Raw genomic sequence first — 18,859 nt, 5'->3', positions numbered from 1 at the left:
TCTGTGAGTTAATTTCACAGAACACAACGATGTTTCTCAGAAAGCTTCTTTCTCTTTGTTATCGGAGGATATTTCCTTTAGCCCTATAGTCTTCAAAGGGTTCCGAAATATCTGTTCTCAGATTCCACAGAAATAAGGCTAGCAAGGAGATACACAAAATACAGATGTAACTCTGTGAGATGAATTAACGGAACACTAAGCAGTTTCTCAGAAAGCTTCTTTCCAGATTTCATCTGAGGGTATTTCCTTTTTCACCGTAGCCCTCTATGGGCTTCCAAATATCACTTTGCCAATTCCACAAGAACTGTCTTAGCGAAAGGCTCCTTGAGGGGAAAGCTGTAACTCTGTGAGATGATTTCACAGAACACAACGAAGTTTCTCTGAAAGCTTCTTTCTCTTTGTTATCGGAAGATATTTTCTTTGGCCCTATAGTCTTCAAAGGGATCCGAAATATCTGTTCTCAGATTCCACAGAAATAAGGCTAGCAAAGAGATCCACGAAATACAGATGTAACTCTGTGAGATGAATTAACAGAACACTAAGCAGTTTCTCAGAAAGCTTCTTTCCAGATTTCATCTGAGGATATTTCCTTTTTCACCATAGCCCTCTATGGGCTTCCAAATATCACTTTGCCAATTCCACAAGAACTGTCTTAGCGAAAGGCTCCTTGTGGGGAAAGCTGTAACTCTGTGTGATGATTTCACAGAACACAACGAAGTTTCTCAGAACGCTTCTTTCTCTTTGTTATCGGAGGATATTTCCTTTGGCCCTATAGTCTTCAAAGGGATCCGAAATATCTGTTCTCAGATTCCACAGAAATAAGTCTAGCAAAGACATCCATGAAATACAGATGTAACTCTGTGAGATGAATTAACAGAACACTAAGCAGTTTCTCAGAAAGCTTCTTTCCAGATTTCATCTGAGGGTATTTCCTTTTTCAACATAGCCCTCTATGGGCTTCCAAATATCACTTTGCCAATTCCACAAGAACTGTCTTAGCGAAAGGCTCCTTGAGGGGAAAGCTGTAACTCTGTGAGATGATTTCACAGAACACAACGAAGTTTCTCAGAAAGCTTCTTTCTCTTTGTTATCGGAGGATATTTCCTTTGACCCTATAGTCTTCAAAGGGATCCGAAATATCTCTTCTCAGATTCCACAGAAATAAGGCTAGCAAAGAGATCCATGAAATACAGATGTAACTCTGTGACTTGAATTAACAGAACACTAAGCAGTTTCTCAGAAAGATTCTTTCCAGATTTCATCTGAGGATATTTCCTTTTTCACCATTGCCCTCTATGGGCTTCCAAATATCACTTTGCCAATTCCACAAGAACTGTCTTAGCGAAAGGCTCCTTGAGGGGAAAGCTGTAACTCTGTGAGATGATTTCACAGAACACAACGAAGTTTCTCAGAAAGCTTCTTTCTCTTTGTTATCGGAGGATATTTCCTTTGGCCCTATAGTCTTCAAAGGGATCCGAAATATCTGTTCTCAGATTCCACAGAAATAAGGCTAGCAAAGAGATCCACGAAATACAGTTGTAACTCTGTGAGATGAATTAACAGAACACTAAGCAGTTTCTCAGAAAGCTTCTTTCCAGATTTCATCTGAGGATATATCCTTTTTCACAATAGCCCTCTTTGGGCTTCCAAATATCACTTTGCCAATTCCACATGAACTGTCTTAGCGAAAGGCTCCTTGAGGGGAAAGCTGTAACTCTGTGAGATGATTTCACAGAACACAACGAAGTTTCTCAGAAAGCTTCTTTCTCTTTGTTATCGGAGGATATTTCCTTTGGCCCTATAGTCTTCAAAGGGATACGAAATATCTGTTCTCAGATTCCACAGAAATAAGGCTAGCAAAGAGATCCACGAAATACAGATGTAACTCTGTGAGATGAATTAACAGAAATCTAAGCAGTTTCTCAGAAAGCTTCTTTCCAGATTTCATCTGAGGATATTTCCTTTTCACCATAGCCCTCTATGGGCTTCCAAATATCACTTTGCCAATTCCACAAGAACTGGCTTAGCGAAAGGTTCCTTGAGGGGAAAGCTGTAACTCTGTGAGATGATTTCACAGAACACAACGAAGTTTCTCAGAAAGCTTCTTTCTCTCTGTTATCGGAGGATATTTCCTTTGGCCCTATAGTATTCAAAGGGATCTGAAATATCTGTTCTCAGATTCCACAGAAATAAGGCTAGCAAAGAGATCCACAAAATACAGATGTAACTCTGTGAGATGAATTAACAGAACACTAAGCAGTTTCTCAGAAAGCTTCCTTCCTGATTTCATCTGAGGATATTTCCTTTTTCACCATAGCCCTCTATGGGCTTCCTAATATCACTTTGCCAATTCCACAAGGACTGTCTTAGCGAAAGGCTCCTGAGGGGAAAGCTGTAACTCTGTGAGTTCATTTCAAAGAACAAAACGAAGTTTCTCAGAAAGCTTCTTTCTCTTTGTTATCGGAGGATATTTCCTTTGTCCCTATAGTCTTCAAAGGGATCCGAAATATCTGTTCTCAGATTCCACAGAAATAAGGCTAGCAAGGAGATACACGAAATACAGATGTAACTCTGTGAGATGAATTAACAGAACACTAAGCAGTTTCTCAGAAAGCTTCTTTCCAGATTTCATCTGAGGATATTTCCTTTTTCACCATAGCCCTCTAAGGGCTTCCAAATATCACTTTGCCAATTCCACAAGAACTGTCTTAGCGAAAGGCTCCTTGAGGGTAAAGCTGTAACTCTGGGAGATGATTTCACAGAACACAACGAAGTTTCTCAGAAAGCTTCTTTCTCTTTGTTATCGGAAGATATTTTCTTTGGCCCTATAGTCTTCAAAGGGATCCGAAATATCTGTTCTCAGATTCCACAGAAATAAGGCTAGCAAAGAGATCCACGAAATACAGATGTAACTCTGTGAGATGAATTTACAGAACACTAAGCAGTTTCTCAGAAAGCTTCTTTCCAGATTTCATCTGAGGATATTTCCTTTTTCACCATAGCCCTCTATGGGCTTCCAAATATCACTTTGCCAATTCCACAAGAACTGTCTTAGCGAAAGGCTCCTTGAGGGGAAAGCTGTAAATCTGTGAGATGATTTCACAGAACACAACAAAGTTTCTCAGAAAGCTTCTTTCTCTTTGTTATCGGAGGATATTTCCTTTGGCCCTATAGTCTTCAAAGGGATCCGAAATATCTGTTCTCAGATTCCACAGAAATAAGGCTAGCAAAGACATCCATGAAATACAGATGTAACTCTGTGAGATGAATTAACAGAACACTAAGCAGTTTCTCAGAAAGCTTCTTTCCAGATTTCATTTGAGGATATTTCCTTTTTCAACATAGCCCTCTTTGGGCTTCCAAATATCACTTTTACAATTCCACAAGAACTGTCTTAGGGAAAGGCTCCTTGAGGGGAAAGCTGTAACTCTGTGAGATGATTTCACAGAACACAACGAAGTTTCTCAGAAAGCTTCTTTCTATTTGTTATCGGAGGATATTTCCTTTGGCCCTATAGTCTTCAAAGGGATCCTAAATATTTGTTCTCAGATTCCACAGAAATAAGGCTAGCAAAGAGATCCATGAAATACAGATGTAACTCTGTGATATGAATTAACAAAACACTAAGCAGTTTCTCAGAAAGCTTCTTTCCAGATTTCATCTGAGGATATTTCCTTTTTCACCATAGCCCTCTATGGGCTTCCAAATATCACTTTGCCAATTCCACAAGAACTGTCTTAGCGAAAGGCTCCTTGAGGGGAAAGCTGTAACTCTGTGAGGTGATTTCACAGAACACAACGAAGTTTCTCAGAAAGCTTCTTTCATCGGAGGATATTACCTTTGGCCCTATAGTCTTCAAAGGGATCCGAAATATCTGTTCTCAGATTCCACAGATATAAGGCTAGCAAAGAGCTCCCCGAAATACAGATGTAACTCTGTGAGATGAATTAACAGAACACTAAGCAGTTTCTCAGAAACCTTCTTTCCAGATTTCATCTGAGGATACTTCCTTTTTCACCATAGCCCTCTAAGGGCTTCCAAATATCACTTTGCCAATTCCACAAGAACTGTCTTAGCGAAAGGCTCCCTGAGGGGACAGCTGTAACTCTGTGAGATGATTTCACAGAACACAACGAAGTTTCTCAGAAAGCTTCTTTCTCTTTGTTATCGTAGGATATTTCCTTTGCCCTACAGTCTTCAAAGGGATCCGAAATATCTGTTCTCAGATTCCACAGAAATAAGGCTAGCAAAGAGATCCACGAAATACAGATGTAACTCTGTGACATGAATTAACAGAACACTAAGCAGTTTCTCAGAAAGCTTCTTTCCAGATTTCATCTGAGGATATTTCCTTTTTCACCATAGCCCTCTACGGGCTTCCAAATATCACTTTGCCAATTTCAGAAGAACTGTCTTAGCGAAAGGCTCCTTGAGGGGAAAGCTGTAACTCTGTGAGATGATTTCACAGAACACGAAGAAGTTTCTCAGAAAGCTTCTTTCTCTCTGTTATCGGAGGATATTTCCTTTGGCCCTATAGTATTCAAAGGGATCTGAAATATCTGTTCTCAGATTCCACAGAAATAAGGCTAGCAAAGACATCCACGAAATATAGATGTAACTCTGTGAGATGAATTAACAGAACACTAAGCAGTTTCTCAGAAATCTTCTTTACAGATTTCATCTGAGGATATTTCCTTTTTCACCATAGCCCTCTAAGGGCTTCCAAATATCACTTTGCCAATTCCACAAGAACTGTCTTAGCGAAAGGCTCCTTGAGAGGAAAGCTGTAACTCTGTGAGATGATTTCAGAGAACACAACGAAGTTTCTCAGAAAGCTTCTTTCTCTTTGTTATCGGAGGATATTTCCTTTGGCCCTATAGTCTTCAAAGGGATCCGAATTATTTGTTCTCAGATTCCACAGAAATAAGGCTAGCAAAGAGATCCATGAAATACACATGTAACTCTGTGAGATGAATTAAGAGAACACTAAGCAGTTTCTCAGAAGCTTCTTTCCAGATTTCATCTGAGGATATTTCCTTTTTCACCATAGCCCTCTATGGGCTTCCAAATATCACTTTGCCAATTTCAGAAGAACTGTCTTAGCGAAAGGCTCCTTGAGGTGAAAGCTGTAACTCTGTGAGGTGATTTCACAGAACACAAAGAAGTTTCTCAGAAAGCTTCTTTCTCTCTGTTATCGGAGGATATTTCCTTTGGCCCTATAGTATTCAAAGGGATCTGAAATATCTGTTCTCAGATTCCACAGAAATAAGGCTAGCAAAGACATCCACGAAATATAGATGTAACTCTGTGAGATGAATTAACAGAACACTAAGCAGTTTCTCAGAAATCTTCTTTCCAGATTTCATCTGAGGATATTTCCTTTTTCACCATAGCCCTCTAAGGGCTTCCAAATATCACTTTGCCAATTCCACAAGAACTGTCTTAGCGAAAGGCTCCTTAAGTGGAAAGCTATAACTGTGTGAGATGATTTCAGGGAACACAACGAAGTTTCTCAGAAAGCTTCTTTCTCTTTGTTATCGGAGGATATTTCCTTTAGCCCTATAGTCTTCAAAGGGATCCGAAATATCTCTTCTCAGATTCTACAGAAATAAGGCTAGCAAAGAGAACGACGAAATAGAGATGTAACTCTGTGAGATGAATTAACAGAACACTAGGCAGTTTCTCAGAAAGCTTCTTTCCAGATTTCATCTGAGGATATTTCCTTTTTCACCATAGCCCTCTATGGGCTTCCAAATATCACTTTGCCAATTCCACAAGAACTGTCTTAGCGAAAGGCTCCTTGAGGGGACAGCTGTAACTCTGTGAGATGATTTCACAGAACACAACGAAGTTTCTCAGAAAGCTTCTTTCTCTTTGTTATCGGAGGATATTTCCTTTGGCCCTATAGTCTTCAAAGGGATCCGAAATATCTGTTCTCAGATTCCACAGAAATAAGGCTAGCAAAGACATCCATGAAATACAGATGTAACTCTGTGAGATGAATTAACAGAACACTAAGCAGTTTCTCAGAAAGCTTCTTTCCATATTTCATCTGAGGATATTTCCTTTTACAACATAGCCCTCTTTGGGCTTCCAAATATCACTTTGCCAATTCCACAAGAACTGTCTTAGCGAAAGGCTCCTTGAGAGGAAAGCTGTAACTCTGTGAGATGATTTCACAGAACACAACGAAGTTTCTCAGAAAGCTTCTTTCTCTTTGTTATCGGAGGATATTTCCTTTGGCCCTATAGTCTTCAAAGGGATCCGAAATATTTGTTCTCAGATTCCACAGAAATAAGGCTAGCAAAGAGATCCATGAAATACAGATGTAACTCTGTGAGATGAATTAACAGAACACTAAGCAGTTTCTCAGAAAGCTTCTTTCCAGATTTCATCTGAGTATATTTCCTTTTTCACCATAGCCCTCTATGGGCTTCCAAATATCACTTTGCCAATTCCACAAGAACTGTCTTAGCGAAAGGCTCCTTGAGGGGAAAGCTGTAACTCTGTGAGGTGATTTCACAGAACACAACGAAGTTTCTCAGAAAGCTTCTTTCGTCGGAGGATATTTCCTTTGGCCCTATAGTCTTCAAAGGGATCCGAAATATCTGTTCTCAGATTCCACAGATAAGGCTAGCAAAGAGCTCCCCGAAATACAGATGTAACTCTGTGAGATGAATTAACAGAACACTAAGCAGTTTCTCAGAAACCTTCTTCCAGATTTCATCTGAGGATACTTCCTTTTTCACCATAGCCCTCTATGGGCTTCCAAATATCACTTTGCCAATTCCACAAGAACTGTCTTAGCGAAAGGCTCCCTGAGGGCACAGCTGTAACTCTGTGAGATGATTTCACAGAACACAACGAAGTTTCTCAGAAAGCTTCTTTCTCTTTTTTATCGTAGGATATTTCCTTTGCCCTACAGTCTTCAAAGGGATCCGAAATATCTGTTCTCAGATTCCACAGAAATAAGGCTAGCAAAGAGATCCACGAAATACAGATGTAACTCTGTGAGATGAATTAACAGAACACTAAGCAGTTTCTCAGAAAGCTTCTTTCCAGATTTCTTCTGAGGATATTTCCTTTTTCACCATAGCCCTCTATGGGCTTCCAAATATCACTCTGCCCATTCCACAAGAACTGTCTTAGCGAAAGGCTCCTTGCGGGGAAAGCTGTAACTCTGTGAGATGATTTCACAGAACACAACGTAGTTTCACAGAAAGCTTCTTTCTCTTTGTTATCGGAGGATATTTCCTTTGGCCCTATAGTCTTCAAAGGGATCCGAAATATCTGTTCTCAGATTCCACAGAAATAAGGCTAGCAAAGAGATCCACGAAATACAGATGTAACTCTGTGAGATGAATTAACAGAACACTAAGAAGTTTCTCAGAAAGCTTCTTTCCAGATTTCATCTGAGGATATTTCCTTTTTCACCATAGCCCTCTATGGGCTTCCAAATATCACTTTTCCAATTCCACAAGAACTGTCTTAGCGAAAGGCTCCTTGAGGGGAAAGCTGTAATTCTGTGAGATGATTTCACAGAACACCAAGAATTTTCTCCGAAAGGTTCTTTCTCTTTGTTTTCGGAGGATATTTCCTTTGGCCCTATAGTCTTCAAAGGATCCGAAATATCTGTTCTCAGATTCCACAGAAATAAGTCTAGCAAAGAGATCCACGAAATACATATGTAACTCTGTGAGATGTATTAAGAGAACACTAAGCAGTTTCTCAGAAATCTTCTTTCCAGATTTCATCTGAGGATATTTCCTTTTTCACCATAGCCATATAAGGGCTTCCAAATATCACTTTGCCAATTCCACAAGAACTGTCTTAGCGAAAGGCTCCTTGAGGGGAAAGCTGTAACTCTGTGAGATGATTTCACAGAACACAACGAAGTTTCTCAGAAAGCTTCTTTCTCTCTGTTATCGGAGGATATTTCCTTTGGCCCTATAGTCTTCAAAGGGATCCGAAATATCTGTTCTCAGATTCCACAGAAATAAGGCTAGCAAAGAGATCCACGAAATACAGATGTAACTCTGTGAGATGAATTAACAGAACACTAAGCAGTTTCTCATAAAGCTTCTTTCCAGATTTCATCTGAGGATATTTCCTTTTTCACCATAGCCCTCTATGGGCTTCCAAATATCACTTTGCCAATTACACAAGAACTGTCTTAGCGAAAGGCTCCTTGAGGGGAAAGCTGTAACTCTGTGAGTTAATTTCACAGAACACAGCTATGTTTCTCAGAAAGCTTCTTTCTCTTTGTTATCGGAGGATATTTCCTTTGGCCCTATAGTCTTCAAAGGGTTCCGAAATATCTGTTCTCAGATTCCACAGAAATAAGGCTAGCAAGGAGATACACGAAATACAGATGTAACTCTGTGAGATGAATTAACGGAACACTAAGCAGTTTCTCAGAAAGCTTCTTTCCAGATTTCATCTGAGGGTATTTCCTTTTTCACCGTAGCCCTCTATGGGCTTCCAAATATCACTTTGCCAATTCCACAAGAACTGTCTTAGCAAAAGGCTCCTTGAGGGGAAAGCTGTAACTCTGTGAGATGATTTCACAGAACACAACGAAGTTTCTCAGAAAGCTTCTTTCTCTTTGTTATCGGAAGATATTTTCTTTGGCCCTATAGTCTTCAAAGGGATCCAAAATATCTGTTCTCAGATTCCACAGAAATAAGGCTAGCAAAGAGATCCACGAAATACAGATGTAACTCTGTGAGATGAATTAACAGAACACTAAGCAGTTTCTCAGAAAGCTTCTTTCCAGATTTCATCTGAGGATATTTCCTTTTTCACCATAGCCCTCTATGGGCTTCCAAATATCACTTTGCCAATTCCACAAGAACTGTCTTAGCGAAAGGCTCCTTGAGGGGAAAGCTGTAACTCTGTGAGATGATTTCACAGAACACAACGAAGTTTCTCAGAAAGCTTCTTTCTCTTAGTTATCGGAGGATATTTCCTTTGGCCCCATAGTCTTCAAAGGGATCCGAAATATCGGTTCTCCGATTCCACAGAAACAAGGCTAGCAAAGACTTCCATGAAATACAGATGTAACTCTGTGAGATGAATTAACGGAACAATAAGCAGTTTCTCAGAAAGCTTCTTTCCAGATTTCATCTGAGGATATTTTCTTTTTCACCATAGCCCTCTATGGGCTTCCAAATATCACTTTGCCAATTCCACAAAAACTGTCTTAGCGAAAGGCTCCTTGAGGGGAAAGCTGTAACTCTGTGAGATGATTTCACAGAACACAACGAAGTTTCTCAGAAAGCTTCTTTCTCTCTGTTATCGGAGGATATTTCCTTTGGCCCTAGAGTCTTCAAAGGGATCCGAAATATCTGTTCTCAGATTCCACAGAAATAAGGCTAGCAAAGAGATCCACGAAATACAGATGTAACTCTGTGAAATGAATTAACAGAACACTAAGCAGTTTCTCAGAAAGCTTCTTCCCAGATTTCATCTGAGGATATTTCCTTTTTCACCATAGCCTTCTATGGGCTTCCAAATATCACTTTGCCAATTCCACAAGAACTCTCTTAGCGAAAGGCTCCTTGAGGGGAAAGCTGTAACTCTGTGAGATGATTTCACAGAACACAACGAAGTTTCTCAGAAAGCTTCTTTCTCTTTGTTATCGGAGGATATTTCCTTTGGCCCTGTATTCTTCGAAGGGATCCGAAATATCTGTTCTCAGATTACACAGAAATAAGGCTAGCCAGGAGATCCACGAAATACAGATGTAACTCTGTGAGATGAATTAACAGAACACTAAGCAGTTTCTCAGAAAGCTTCTTTCCAGATTTCATCTGAGGATATTTCCTTTTTCACCAAGCCCTCTATGGGCTTCCAAATATCACTTTGCCAATTCCACAAGAACTGTCTTAGCGAAAGGCTCCTTGAGGGGAAAGCTGTAACTCTGTGAGATGATTTCACAGAACACAACGAAGTTTCTCAGAAAGCTTCTTTCTCTCTGTTATCGGAGGATATTTCCTTTGGCCCTATATTCTTCAAAGGGATCTGAAATATCTGTTCTCAGATTCCACAGAAATAAGGCTAGCAAAGAGATCCACAAAGTACAGATGTAACACTGTGAGATGAATTAACAGAACACTAAGCAGTTTCTCAGAAAGCTTCCTTCCTGATTTCATCTGAGGATATTTCCTTTTTCACCATAGCCCTCTATGGGCTTCCTAATATCACTTTGCCAATTCCACAAGGACTGTCTTAGCGAAAGGCTCCTGAGGGGAAAGCTGTAACTCTGTGAGTTCATTTCACAGAACACAACGAAGTTTCTCAGAAAGCTTCTTTCTCTTTGTTATCGGAGGATATTTCCTTTGTCCCTATAGTCTTCAAAGGGATCCGAAATATCTGTTCTCAGATTCCACAGAAATAAGGCTAGCAAGGAGATCCACGAAATACAGATGTAACTCTGTGAGATGAATTAACAGAACACTAAGCAGTTTCTCAGAAAGCTTCTTTCCAGATTTCATCTGAGGATATTTCCTTTTTCACCATAGCCCTCTAAGGGCTTCCAAATATCACTTTGCCAATTCCACAAGAACTGTCTTAGCGAAAGGCTCCTTGAGGGTAAAGCTGTAACTCTGTGAGATGATTTCACAGAACACAACGAAGTTTCTCAGAAAGCTTCTTTCTCTTTGTTATCGGAAGATATTTTCTTTGGCCCTATAGTCTTCAAAGGGATCCGAAATATCTGTTCTCAGATTCCACAGAAATAAGGCTAGCAAAGAGATCCACGAAATACAGATGTAACTCTGTGAGATGAATTAACAGAACACTAAGCAGTTTCTCAGAAAGCTTCTTTCCAGATTTCATCTGAGGATATTTCCTTTTTCACCATAGCCCTCTATGGGCTTCCAAATATCACTTTGCCAATTCCACAAGAACTGTCTTAGCGAAAGGCTCCTTGAGGGGAAAGCTGTATATCTGTGAGATGATTTCACAGAACACAACAAAGTTTCTCAGAAAGCTTCTTTCTCTTTGTTATCGGAGGATATTTCCTTTGGCCCTATAGTCTTCAAAGGGATCCGAAATATCTGTTCTCAGATTCCACAGAAATAAGGCTAGCAAAGACATCCATGAAATACAGATGTAACTCTGTGAGATGAATTAACAGAACACTAAGCAGTTTCTCAGAAAGCTTCTTTCCAGATTTCATCTGAGGATATTTCCTTTTTCAACATAGCCCTCTTTGGGCTTCCAAATATCACTTTGACAATTCCACAAGAACTGTCTTAGGGAAAGGCTCCTTGAGGGGAAAGCTGTAACTCTGTGAGATGATTTCACAGAACACAACGAAGTTTCTCAGAAAGCTTCTTTCTATTTGTTATCGGAGGATATTTCCTTTGGCCCTATAGTCTTCAAAGGGATCCTAAATATTTGTTCTCAGATTCCACAGAAATAAGGCTAGCAAAGAGATCCATGAAATACAGATGTAACTCTGTGATATGAATTAACAAAACACTAAGCAGTTTCTCAGAAAGCTTCTTTCCAGATTTCATCTGAGGATATTTCCTTTTTCACCATAGCCCTCTATGGGCTTCCAAATATCACTTTGCCAATTCCACAAGAACTGTCTTAGCGAAAGGCTCCTTGAGGGGAAAAGTGTAACTCTGTGAGGTGATTTCACAGAACACAACGAAGTTTCTCAGAAAGCTTCTTTCATCGGAGGATATTTCCTTTGGCCCTATAGTCTTCAAAGGGATCCGAAATATCTGTTCTCAGATTCCACAGATATAAGGCTAGCAAAGAGCTCCCCGAAATACAGATGTAACTCTGTGAGATGAATTAACAGAACACTAAGCAGTTTCTCAGAAACCTTCTTTCCAGATTTCATCTGAGGATATTTCCTTTTTCACCATAGCCCTCTATGGGCTTCCAAATATCACTTTGCCAATTCCACAAGAACTGTCTTAGCGAAAGGCTCCCTGAGGGGACAGCTGTAACTCTGTGAGATGATTTCACAGAACACAACGAAGTTTCTCAGAAAGCTTCTTTCTCTCTGTTATCGGAGGATATTTCCTTTGGCCCTATAGTATTCAAAGGGATCTGAAATATCTGTTCTCAGATTCCACAGAAATAAGGCTAGCAAAGACATCCACGAAATATAGATGTAACTCTGTGAGATGAATTAACAGAACACGAAGCAGTTTCTCAGAAATCTTCTTTCCAGATTTCATCTGAGGATATTTCCTTTTTCACCATAGCCCTCTAAGGGCTTCCAAATATCACTTTGCCAATTCCACAAGAACTGTCTTAGCGAAAGGCTCCTTAAGTGGAAAGCTATAACTCTGTGAGATGATTTCAGAGAACACAACGAAGTTTCTCAGAAAGCTTCTTTCTCTTTGTTATCGGAGGATATTTCCTTTAGCCCTATAGTCTTCAAAGGGATCCGAAATATCTCTTCTCAGATTCTACAGAAATAAGGCTAGCAAAGAGATAGACGAAATACAGATGTAACTCTGTGAGATGAATTAACAGAACACTAGGCAGTTTCTCAGAAAGCTTCTTTCCAGATTTCATCTGAGGATATTTCCTTTTTCACCATAGCCCTCTATGGGCTTCCAAATATCACTTTGCCAATTCCACAAGAACTGTCTTTGCGAAAGGCTCCTTGAGGGGACAGCTGTAACTCTGTGAGATGATTTCACAGAACACAACGAAGTTTCTCAGAAAGCTTCTTTCTCTTTGTTATCGGAGGATATTTCCTTTGGCCCTATAGTCTTCAAAGGGATCCGAAATATCTGTTCTCAGATTCCACAGAAATAAGGCTAGCAAAGACATCCATGAAATACAGATGTAACTCTGTGAGATGAATTAACAGAACACTAAGCAGTTTCTCAGAAAGCTTCTTTCCATATTTCATCTGAGGATATTTCCTTTTACAACATAGCCCTCTTTGGGCTTCCAAATATCACTTTGCCAATTCCACAAGAACTGTCTTAGCGAAAGGCTCCTTGAGAGGAAAGCTGTAACTCTGTGAGATGATTTCACAGAACACAACGAAGTTTCTCAGAAAGCTTCTTTCTCTTTGTTATCGGAGGATATTTCCTTTGGCCCTACAGTCTTCAAAGGGATCCGAAATATTTGTTCTCAGATTCCACAGATATAAGGCTAGCAAAGAGATCCATGAAATACAGATGTAACTCTGTGAGATGAATTAACAGAACACTAAGCAGTTTCTCAGAAAGCTTCTTTCCAGATTTCATCTGAGGATATTTCCTTTTTCACCATAGCCCTCTATGGGCTTCCAAATATCACTTTGCCAATTCCACAAGAACTGTCTTAGCGAAAGGCTCCTTGAGGGGAAAGCTGTAACTCTGTGAGGTGATTTCACAGAACACAACGAAGTTTCTCAGAAAGCTTCTTTCATCGGAGGATATTTCCTTTGGCCCTATAGTCTTCAAAGGGATCCGAAATATCTGTTCTCAGATTCCACAGATATAAGGCTAGCAAAGAGCTCCCCGAAATACAGATGTAACTCTGTGAGATGAATTAACAGAACACTAAGCAGTTTCTCAGAAACCTTCTTCCAGATTTCATCTGAGGATACTTCCTTTTTCACCATAGCCCTCTATGGGCTTCCAAATATCACTTTGCCAATTCCACAAGAACTGTCTTAGCGAAAGGCTCCCTGAGGGCACAGCTGTAACTCTGTGAGATGATTTCACAGAACACAACGAAGTTTCTCAGAAAGCTTCTTTCTCTTTGTTATTGTAGGATATTTCCTTTGCCCTACAGTCTTCAAAGGGTTCCGAAATATCTGTTTTAGATTCCACAGAAATAAGGCTAGCAAAGAGATCCACGAAATACAGATGTAACTCTGTGAGATGAATTAACAGAACACTAAGCAGTTTCTCAGAAAGCTTCTTTCCAGATTTCTTCTGAGGATATTTCCTTTTTCACCATAGCCCTCTATGGGCTTCCAAATATCACTTTGCCCATTCCACAAGAACTGTCTTAGCGAAAGGCTCCTTGCGGGGAAAGCTGTAACTCTGTGAGATGATTTCACAGAACACAACGTAGTTTCACAGAAAGCTTCTTTCTCTTTGTTATCGGAGGATATTTCCTTTGGCCCTATAGTCTTCAAATGGATCCGAAATATCTGTTCTCAGATTCCACAGAAATAAGGCTAGCAAACACATCCATGAAATACAGATGTAACTCTGTGAGATGAATTAACAGAACACTAAGCAGTTTCTCAGAAAGCTTCTTTCCAGATTTCATCTGAGGATATTTCCTTTTTCACCATAGCCCTCTATGGGCTTCCAAATATCACTTTGCCAATTTCAGAAGAACTGTCTTAGCGAAAGGCTCCTTGAGGGGAAAGCTGTAACTCTGTGAGATGATTTCACAGAACACAAAGAAGTTTCTCAGAAAGCTTCTTTCTCTTTGTTATCGGAGGATATTTCCTTTGGCCCTATAGTATTCAAAGGGATCCGAAATATCTGTTCTCAGATTCCACAGAAATAAGGCTAGCAAAGACATCCACTAAATATAGATGTAACTCTGTGAGATGAATTAACAGAACACTAAGCAGTTTCTCAGAAATCTTCTTTCCTGATTTCATCTGAGGATATTTCCTTTTTCACCATAGCCCTCTAAGGGCTTCCAAATATCACTTTGCCAATTCCACAAGAACTGTCTTAGCGAAAGGCTCCTTAAGTGGAAAGCTATAACTCTGTGAGATGATTTCACAGAACACAACGAAGTTTCTCAGAAAGCTTCTTTCTCTTTGTTATCGGAGGATATTTCCTTTGGCCCTATAGTCTTCAAAGGGATCCGAAATATCTGTTCTCAGATTCCACAGAAATAAGGCTAGCAAAGAGATCCACGAAATACAGATGTAACTGTGTGAGATGAATTAACAGAACACTAAGCAGTTTCTCAGAAAGCTTCTTTCCAGATTTCATCTGAGGATATTTCCTTTTTCACCATAGCCCTCTAGGGGCTTACAAATATCACTTTGCCAATTCCACAAGAACTGTCTTAACGAAAGGCTCCTTGAGGGGAAAGCTGTAACTCTGTGAGATGATTTCACAGAACACAACGAAGTTTCTCAGAAAGCTTCTTTCTCTTTGTTATCGGAGGATATTTCCTTTGGCCCTATAGTCTTCAAAGGGATCCGAAATATCTGTTCTCAGATTCCACAGAAATAAGGCTAGCAAAGAGATCCACGAAATACAGATGTAACTCTGTGAGATGAATTAACAGAACACTAAGAAGTTTCTCAGAAAGCTTCTTTCCAGATTTCATCTGAGGATATTTCCTTTTTCACCATAGCCCTCTATGGGCTTCCAAATATCACTTTTCCAATTCCACAAGAACTGTCTTAGCGAAAGGCTCCTAGAGGGGAAAGCTGTAATTCTGTGAGATGATTTCACAGAACACCAAGAATTTTCTCCGAAAGGTTCTTTCTCTTTGTTTTCGGAGGATATTTCCTTTGGCCCTATAGTCTTCAAAGGTTCCGAAATATCTGTTCTCAGATTCCACAGAAATAAGTCTAGCAAAGAGATCCACGAAATACATATGTAACTCTGTGAGATGTATTAAGAGAACACTAAGCAGTTTCTCAGAAATCTTCTTTCCAGATTTCATCTGTGGATATTTCCTTTTTCACCATAGCCATCTAAGGGCTTCCAAATATCACTTTGCCAATTCCACAAGAACTGTCTTAGCGAAAGGCTCCTTGAGGGGAAAGCTGTAACTCTGTGAGATGATTTCACAGAACACAACGAAGTTTCTCAGAAAGCTTCTTTCTCTCTGTTATCGGAGGATATTTCCTTTGGCCCTATAGTCTTCAAAGGGATCCGAAATATCTGTTCTCAGATTCCACAGAAATAAGTCTAGCAAAGAGATCCACGAAATACAGATGTAACTCTGTGAGATGAATTAACAGAACACTAAGCAGTTTCTCAGAAAGCTTCTTTCCAGATTTCATCTGAGGATATTTCCTTTTTCACCATAGCCCTCTAAGGGCTTCCAAATATCACTTTGCCAATTACACAAGAACTGTCTTAGCGAAAGGCTCCTTGAGGGGAAAGCTGTAACTCTGTGAGTTAATTTCACAGAACACAGCGATGTTTCTCAGAAAGCTTCTTTCTCTTTGTTATCGGAGGATATTTCCTTTGGCCCTATAGTCTTCAAAGGGTTCCGAAATATCTGTTCTCAGATTCCACAGAAATAAGGCTAGCAAGGAGATACACGAAATACAGATGTAACTCTGTGAGATGAATTAACGGAACACTAAGCAGTTTCTCAGAAAGCTTCTTTCCAGATTTCATCTGAGGGTATTTCCTTTTTCACCGTAGCCCTCTATGGGCTTCCAAATATCACTTTGCCAATTCCACAAGAACTGTCTTAGCGAAAGGCTCCTTGAGGGGAAAGCTGTAACTCTGAGAGATGATTTCAGAGAACACAACGAAGTTTCTCAGAAAGCTTCTTTCTCTTTTTTATCGGAAGATATTTTCTTTGGCCCTATAGTCTTCAAAGGGATCCGAAATATCTGTTCTCAGATTCCACAGAAATAAGGCTAGCAAAGAGATCCACGAAATACAGATGTAACTCTGTGAGATGAATTAACAGAACACTAAGCAGTTTCTCAGAAAGCTTCTTTCCAGATTTCATCTGAGGATATTTCCTTTTTCACCATAGCCCTCTATGGGCTTCCAAATATCACTTTGGCAATTCCACAAGAACTGTCTTAGCGAAAGGCTCCTTGAGGGGAAAGCTGTAACTCTGTGAGATGATTTCACAGAACACAACGAAGTTTCTCAGAAAGCTTCTTTCTCTTAGTTATCGGAGGATATTTCCTTTGGCCCCATAGTATTCAAAGGGATCCGAAATATCTGTTCTCCGATTCCACAGAAACAAGGCTAGCAAAGACATCCATGAAATACAGATGTAACTCTGTGAGATGAATTAACAGAACAATAAGCAGTTTCTCAGAAAGCTTCTTTCCAGATTTCATCTGAGGATATTTCCTTTTTCACCATAGCCCTCTATGGGCTTCCAAATATCACTTTGCCAATTCCACAAGAACTGTCTTAGCGAAAGGCTCCTTGAGGGTAAAGCTGTAACTCTGTGAGATGATTTCACAGAACACAACGAAGTTTCTCAGAAAGCTTCTTTCTCTTTGTTATCGGAAGATATTTTCTTTGGCCCTATAGTCTTCAAAGGGATCCGAAATATCTGTTCTCAGATTCCACAGAAATAAGGCTAGCAAAGAGATCCACGAAATACAGATGTAACTCTGTGAGATGAATTAACAGAACACTAAGCAGTTTCTCAGAAAGCTTCTTTCCACATTTCATCTGAGGATATTTCCTTTTTCACCATAGCCCTCTATGGGCTTCCAAATATCACTTTGCCAATTCCACAAGAACTGTCTTAGCGAAAGGCTCCTTGAGGGGAAAGCTGTAAATCTGTGAGATGATTTCACAGAACACAACAAAGTTTCTCAGAAAGCTTCTTTTCTTTGTTATCGGATGATATTTCCTTTGGCCCTATAGTCTTCAAAGGGATCCGAAATATCTGTTCTCAGATTCCACAGAAATAAGGCTAGCAAAGACATCCATGAAATACAGATGTAACTCTGTGAGATGAATTAACAGAACACTAAGCAGTTTCTCAGAAAGCTTCTTTCCAGATTTCATCTGAGGATATTTCCTTTTTCAACATAGCCCTCTTTGGGCTTCCAAATATCACTTTGACAATTCCACAAGAACTGTCTTAGCGAAAGGCTCCTTGAGGGGAAAGCTGTAACTCTGTGAGATGATTTCACAGAACACAACAAAGTTTCTCAGAAAGCTTCTTTCTCTTTGTTATCGGAGGATATTTCCTTTGGCCCTATAGTCTTCAAAGGGATCCGAAATATCTGTTCTCAGATTCCGCAGAAATAAGGCTAGCAAAGACATCCATGAAGTACAGATGTAACTCTGTGAGATGAATTAACAGAACACTAAGCAGTTTCTCAGAAAGCTTCTTTCCAGACTTCATCTGAGGATATTTCCTTTTTCAACATAGCCCTCTTTGGGCTTCCAAATATCACTTTGACAATTCCACAAGAACTGTCTTAGCGAAAGGCTCCTTGAGGGGAAAGCTGTAACTCTGTGAGATGATTTCACAGAACACAACGAAGTTTCTCAGAAAGCTTCTTTCTCTTTGTTATCGGAGGATATTTCCTTTGGCCCTATAGCCTTCAAAGGGATCCTAAATATTTGTTCTCAGATTCCACAGAAATAAGGCTAGCAAAGAGATCCATGAAATACAGATGTAACTCTGTGATATGAATTAACACAACACTAAGCAGTTTCTCAGAAAGCTTCTTTCCAGATTTCATCTGAGGATATTTCCTTTTTCACCATAGCCCTCTATGGGCTTCCAAATATCACTTTGCCAATTCCACAAGAACTGTCTTAGCGAAAGGCTCCCTGACGGGACAGCTGTAACTCTGTGAGATGATTTCACAGAACACAACGAAGTTTCTCAGAAAGCTTCTTTCTCTTTGTTATCGTAGGGTATTTCCTTTGCCCTACAGTCTTCAAAGGGATCCGAAATATCTGTTCTCAGATTCCACAGAAATAAAGCTAGCAAAGAGATCCACGAAATACAGATGTAACTCTGTGACATGAATTAACAGAACACTAAGCAGTTTCTCAGAAATCTTCTTTCCAGATTTCATCTGAGGATATTTCCTTTTTCACCATAGCCCTCTATGGGCTTCCAAATATCACTTTGCCAATTTCAGAAGAACTGTCTTAGCGAAAGGCTCCTTGAGGGGAAAGGTGTAACTCTGTGAGATGATTTCACAGAACACAAAGAAGTTTCTCAGAAA

The sequence above is a fragment of the Macaca nemestrina genome, chromosome 12, assembly GCF_043159975.1.
Source record: "Macaca nemestrina isolate mMacNem1 chromosome 12, mMacNem.hap1, whole genome shotgun sequence".
Taxonomy (NCBI): Eukaryota; Metazoa; Chordata; class Mammalia; order Primates; family Cercopithecidae; genus Macaca; species Macaca nemestrina.
This window is presented reverse-complemented; position numbering follows the sequence as displayed.